The following is a 6,828-nucleotide window of genomic DNA, read 5'->3' as shown; positions in this document are numbered from 1 at the left end:
GCAGAAATCTCCATAACCTCATCCTCTGATTAACTTCAGGGACGTCAACAACTACAGGAGTTTTCTCAACCTCAACAGGAGCCTTAGATACAGCTGTCTTTCTTCTCCCCCCAGCCATTTTTTAGATTTAAAATTGAAGATTGATTTTTTTTAGAAGAGGCAAAATTGCAAAGAGAATTCTAGAGAAAGAAAGAAAAGTTTGAGGAATGGAAATATGAAGGCAAAGATAGACGGAACAAGATATTTATAGCCGCAAAAATAAACGGGCAAAAGCAAGTGGACAAACCTAATCATGACTCTCCTAGGGTTTGATGAATCTACCTCATTTATGGTAAACTAGCCGTTATAGAAGTTGAAGCAAACACAAACTCTTTCCGGTAAAGAATCTTATACATCTTCTTGCCTGGCCCGAATTTTTATCTCCTTATTTCTGCCAGATCCATTAGGGAATTAGAAGATAACGGGCAATTGTTCAGCCCAAAATTACCCTGACTCATCAGACTTAAGTCAGGCAATACATAAGGCCAAGCCTGGACTAAAAATATTTAAAGCAAGACAATTGGAACGCCTGCTCAGGCATCAAGCAGGAGGGAAACACAAGATAAGGCAACTGACAAGCTTGGCCTGAAAAGATACCACGTCAGGCATAAGGATAGCATCATCAAAGCAAGTCAGGCGACAAAGGAAATCATAGTCAGGATGTAAAAACAAAGTCCCTATAAACAAGGAAGACCTTTTCAAACACCGAAAAGAAGAACATAGAAGAAAAAATCAAAGGCAACGGCTGGAATATAAAACAAGTCAATCAACCACCTCCGGGTAAATAGGGCACGAGTCCTATTTACCAGGAAACCCTAAAAACAACCCAGAAAGCCCGTTGACAAGCTGTTATAAATAGAAAGGAATAAAGGAAGAAGGGGACACGCAACTTTTACTCTACTACTCACTGATATTTTCTACTCATCTGTATTCAATTAAAAACATTATCACTATTGTTAAGCAGCCTTATCCATTATATCGCCTGACATACACATCCCCTGTCAGGCTAACCAAAATCATAGTAATAATCCCTCCTGGCTTGGTGCCCGTGATTTTTTCCCTTATTCCCAGGGTTTTTCCACATATAAATCTCTGTGTTATTGTTTTTCATTCATTTACTTATCTATTCAACTAGTCAGGTAATTAAAATTCAGTTAGATTACCCTGTTAAAACTTTCCTGGCAAGACAATTACCTTGTGCAAATTCTTGCTAAAATAGCTTTCAATGATGATATATCGATGCCCATGTCGAGTAGCTTCGATTAGGCCCTCGATCACCACTTCTGCTTTCGCTATATGCACTTCTTATCCGTCTCCTTCCCCTCTCTTTTTCATGAGTATTCCCCATTACACCCTCTCTATCGAGTCACGGTAGTAAACCCCCAATCATATACCCAATCCAGCCTTCTCCCTCACATCAACATTAAGTTTGACGTACCCCTCATACAATTTCCTCCACCTTCTCCTCGATACATCTCTCCCCATAACTCTTCCCACTGTTTTGGTTCTGCATCAATGCTATTTTGAAAGCACTATACAACATGTTAGATTATGAATCAATCTATTCATGTTTAAACAATTGATTTACCAATGAATATAATTTACTCGATGTAGTTAGTGGCAATCACAAAGTAAATTTCTTAAATTACAAGGAAAAACTCTTTCGCAAGTACTTAAAAGACAGGAGTGACTTGTTGGAAGCTGAAAAATAGAAATATAGCGAACTTTAGCTCTATATGAAGCATAATGAAAACTTTCTGTAGATAAAACCAATGCAGGAGTACAAAAATTGTCTATAATCTCTACTTCACTCTTTCGCATACATAACAATCAATGCAAATTAAGAAACCAAGAGTAAAAAGTTTTACTTAAATTAAGAAATCAATAGTAAAAACTTTTGCTCAGATCAATAACACGATTTATTATCGCTTAAAGTCCATACTGCTCAATGAATGATGAAGTAGAAGTAGTGTATTAACTTTTACTTAAACTAAGAGATCAAGAGTACACTCAAATCAATAACACGATTTTTATAGCTTGAAGTCCATATTGCTCAGTGAATGATGAAGTAGAAGTAGTGTATTACATGTGGACCGTACAACGCTTTTATCGAGCAACCGAGAGTAATAAATTTTTGCTAATCACATACTCCGTATTTAGAAGCACAACATAGAAAAGATGAAATAAATAACCGAGAGTAATAAGTTAAAGTGCACTGGCTTAAAGATGATAACTGAGGCAATGTTCGACCCACTTGACATTAGTTTGAATACCAGTTCCTGTTTATGACCGTCTTAACTTCAAACGATTCCTACACCAATTAAATAAAGATGAAACTAGAAAACGCGTTGTGAAATATCTTAGATCTTAAGCAAGACAAACGACGATTCGAAATGCGTCGATTTTTTTTGTTGGTGGAATGTGAATATATATATTAATTAACTCCAAACTAGTACATCATCATTGTTTACTCATTGCTCTCATACATAGACAATCTAGCACATACAATCACAACAATCTAACAATCAGAAGGACCTTACAGCTGCTTGTATTTAGTAGACCATTCTCAACTCCAATACACACCCTGAATGAAACATTTAATCTCATTGACAAGGCACCAAGGAGCAGGAACTCTATTCTCCACCCTGCAAATATGTCGTGTCATCCATATATGATACACCATGGCCACCACTGCTGCATAGACCAGATGCTTCTTCAGCAATGACTTGCATCGCCATTTGACACACCAGCTCAGGATATCAGTAGTAGGCATATCAACACCTAGTCAGTCCCTCAGCAAAGTCCAGCATCTGATACTAAACTTACACAGAAAGAAAGGTGCTGATGATCTTCTAATTGTGCCGTGCATAACTCACACAAGCCATCAGTTACAACACCAAATCTCAGCATTCTATCCTTAGTAAATAACATTCCCTGAATCATTAGCCAACCTATGAAAGAATGCTTAGGCAAATTCACTCTATTCCATATAAGAGGGAACCATCTAACGCATACCTGATCACCCTGCAGCCATTTGTAGCCATTAGCCACAGAATAATGCCCCTGATTCTCACACCAGACATCATTAATAAAACCAGCTTTCACTCTGTCCTTTACTTGGCAGATTTTTCTCCACGTCTAGCTAGAATTAGGAGTAGGATTGTAATCATACCAAGGCCTTCCTTTCCTATAAATGTGATCCACCCACTTAATCCATAAGTGATCACTTTTGGTTGCTAACCATGCTGTGTATTTAGAAATCTGAGTTGTATTCCAAAGCCTGCAATTCACAATCCCCAGTACTCGGTATTTCTTACCCATACAAAGTGTATCCCAAGCTACAGATGGAGCTCTGCTATACTGATCACTGCATGCCCACAAAAAATTCCTGCAAATGCTTGTGATTCTATCAATGACAGTTACAGGTATGACAAAGATTCTGGCCAAATAAGAATGAAGTTGAGTAAGAACAAATTTGATAAGGACTAATCTACCTGCATAGCTATGTTTTTTAGCCCCTCATCCTCTTATTCTCCTAACAGTTTTCTCTACCAGTCTAGAGCAATCACCCACAACCATTCGTTTATAAGTAATGGGAATCCCCAAATATCTGAATGGGAAATGCCCAACCATAAAACAAGACAGTCTAATAATATAGGCAACCTCACCAGCATCCATACCATTAAAGTAAATTTCTGATTTATCTTGATTCATTTCTAACGCTGAAGCCCCAAAAACTGTGGCAAAGGCTCTCAGTATAATAGTGATAGAACACCTGTCCCCTCTACAAAACATCAACAGATCATCTGCAAAACACAGATGATTCAACTCCAGTGCTCTATATAAAGGGTGATAATTAAACTCCCTCCTGGCAGTAACAACCTTAAGAACCCTGCTGAGGTACTCCATAAATATAGTAAAAATGAGAGGGGACATGGGATCCCTTTGTCTAATTCCTCTTTTGCCTTGAAAGTTGCCAAAGCAAGAACCATTTAGAGATAAAGTAAACCATGGTAAAGTGACACACACCATTATCAACTTAATGATCTTCTCAGGGAATCCCAAAGCTCCCAACATTTGCTCAATGAACTCCCATTCTATGGAGTCATAAGCTTTTTTTAAATCCCCGTTCATCAAACACTTAGGAGACCAAATTTTTATTTTGTAAAGTCTCACTAAATCTTGACAAATCAGAATATTGTCTACAATTTCTCTACCCTTTAATGAAGGCACTTTGAGTTTCACTAATAATGAGAGGGAGAACAGCCGCTATCCTTTGCAAAGGACCTTAGAAATTGTCTTATATAATACATTGCAGCAGGCAATCGGCCTAAAGTCTGCAACAGTACTAGGTCTAGCTTTCTTAGGGATCAGGGTGAGAGTGGTAGCATTTACCTGCTTAAGCAATTTCCCATTAGTGAAGAATTACAAAACAGCCTGAATCACATCTTGTCCCACCACAGGGTAAGCATCTCGAAAGAACTGAGATGAGAACCCATCAGGGCCAGGGGCCTTGTTTGCAGGGATGGAAAACAGAGCCTCCTTAACCTCAGCTTCAGTCACAGGCCTCATCAACTCAGTCACTTGGTCACCAGTCAGTGTCCTACCCTACCTAACTGTTGGAAGATGAATAGGAGTGACCTTCTTGCTGTCCCCAATAGTTGGACATAATAATAAATAAAAGCCTCTTCAATTGCAATTGGCTCAGTATGAGTGACACCACTCATATCTTTTATGCAAGCACCTTATTTTGAAGTCTTCTGGCCTTGATCACACTATGAAAATATTGTGTGTTCTCATCACCATCTTTCATCCACTGGGCTTTAGTTTTCTGGGCTAAGAATCTTCTCCTAGCCCTATCCAACTCTATATATGCAATAGCATCACCTTTTTCCTCTGCCTGCACCTGAGTATTGGTAGGGTCACTGTGAATCTTCCTCTGAACATTAAACAGATGCCTTTTAGCAACCTCTTTAGAAGTTTCAATATTGGCAAAACTAGAACCATTCAACTCTTTCAATGGCCTTTTCAATGCCTTGAGTTTCTTAGTGATTTGGAACATCTTGACACCATCAATTGTAGTATCCCAAACCTTCTTCACAATATCTAGGAAACCATCATTATGTCCCCACATATCAAAATATTTAAAATGTCCTCTCCTATTTTCCATTATAGGTCTAAGCACCATTGTACGGGGGCAATGGTCAAAGAGTCCTTCAGGGTGAAAAGTTGTGAGAGTATCAGGAAAGCTAGACAACCAGTCATCATTACTCAGTGCCATATCTATCCTGCTAAAGAGATGGAAGATTTTGGAACTACACTTCAGACTGATGAACTTTAACTTTGTAAGAAAATTTTCTATGAAGTCCATCAGGCATGTAAGTCAATTAGTCAGCAATACACCTGTGTTGACCCTTAAAATAAAAATAAAAATGATGAAAGAAAGTTGTGGTCACGAAATTACTTGGAATTTTTGGTTGAAAACTAACACAAATATAAAAGTAAAGTCACCACTGCAAGTCAAAAGCATACTTGTGTCTATTGAGTATACACAATTATAGGCAAAAGAATTAGCACGCGGATAGTGATAGCCTAATATTCCCTAAATTGACATAATGAAAGTTCATTCATCTCATAATCAATCAAAATAACACAAAATTATTTTGGAAATAATATATAACAACAATGCAGATATTAAACAGAACAAATTAATAGAAAAAATTTCAAAATCAGAAACAGATTCTCCCTAATCGGACTGGGCACTTGATAAGCACGCGGGAAAACGATGAAAGAGAAGGGAACGTATCCACCATTTTGTTAAATATTATCTCTAACAAAATATGGATAAGTTATACGAAAAAGTGACGAATAATCAGGCAAATATAATTACTGAGGATTTCCGTTTTTATATTGATTTCATGGGATTGTTTCCGTTTTTCACTTATCTAGATAATGACTCATTGACTTGTAGTAAAAAATTAATAGTTTACGATTAGAGAGAGATAATACAATTTAGGGTTCTTCTAATTTTGTTACTGCAATGGCTCGACAAAAGAGGAATAATCCCCAATCTAATAGAGTAATTAGAGTAATATCACATAATAATTCATCAAAAACTAAAAAAACTAGTAATACGCCACATAATAACGCTAGTGGTTCGCGATTTCAATCTTTGGGTCATGAAGATGATGTTCTTCCTGCTGATATTCAGTGCGAGGAACACGTTCATGCTTTTGAACATGAAATCCGACCATTCTCCCTTAGTAATAGAATGAGTTCGATCGTTGAGAAGGAATCCGATGACGGTAGCGACTGGACGGAGGTTTCTCAGTATTCCCAAGAGTCTGAATCGTCAAGGGTAAGACCTCTTCAACTAACTAGTGATGATGTTGAGAATGAACTTGCGTATTGGTCTACTGCAGTGTATTGTTACGTGTTGGGTTCAAATCCGCCGTTTAAAGTGGTTGAGGGTTTTGTTAAACGGGTATGGGGATATACTGAGTATGAAAAAATTTCTTTCCATTCTAATGGTATTTTCCTTGTTCGTTTCAAAACTGAAGCCATGAAGTTGCGTGTGTTACAAGCGGGTCCTGTGTTTTTTGATAACAAACCTGTGGTAGTTAAGGAGTGGACCCCTACCTCGAAATAGGTCAGGGAAACTGTGGATATGGTGCCTATCTGGATCAGGTTCTATGGTTTGCCGCTGAAATTTTGGGGTAATGCTCTGATGAAAATTGCTAGTCTGGTAGGGAAGCTAGTGAGAGTTAATAGTAATACCCAGCTTAAAAC

The sequence above is a fragment of the Silene latifolia genome, chromosome Y (genome assembly GCF_048544455.1).
Source record: "Silene latifolia isolate original U9 population chromosome Y, ASM4854445v1, whole genome shotgun sequence".
Classification (NCBI taxonomy): domain Eukaryota; kingdom Viridiplantae; phylum Streptophyta; class Magnoliopsida; order Caryophyllales; family Caryophyllaceae; genus Silene; species Silene latifolia.
The sequence above is the reverse complement of the archived record's forward strand: the minus strand, read 5'-3'. Positions refer to the sequence as shown.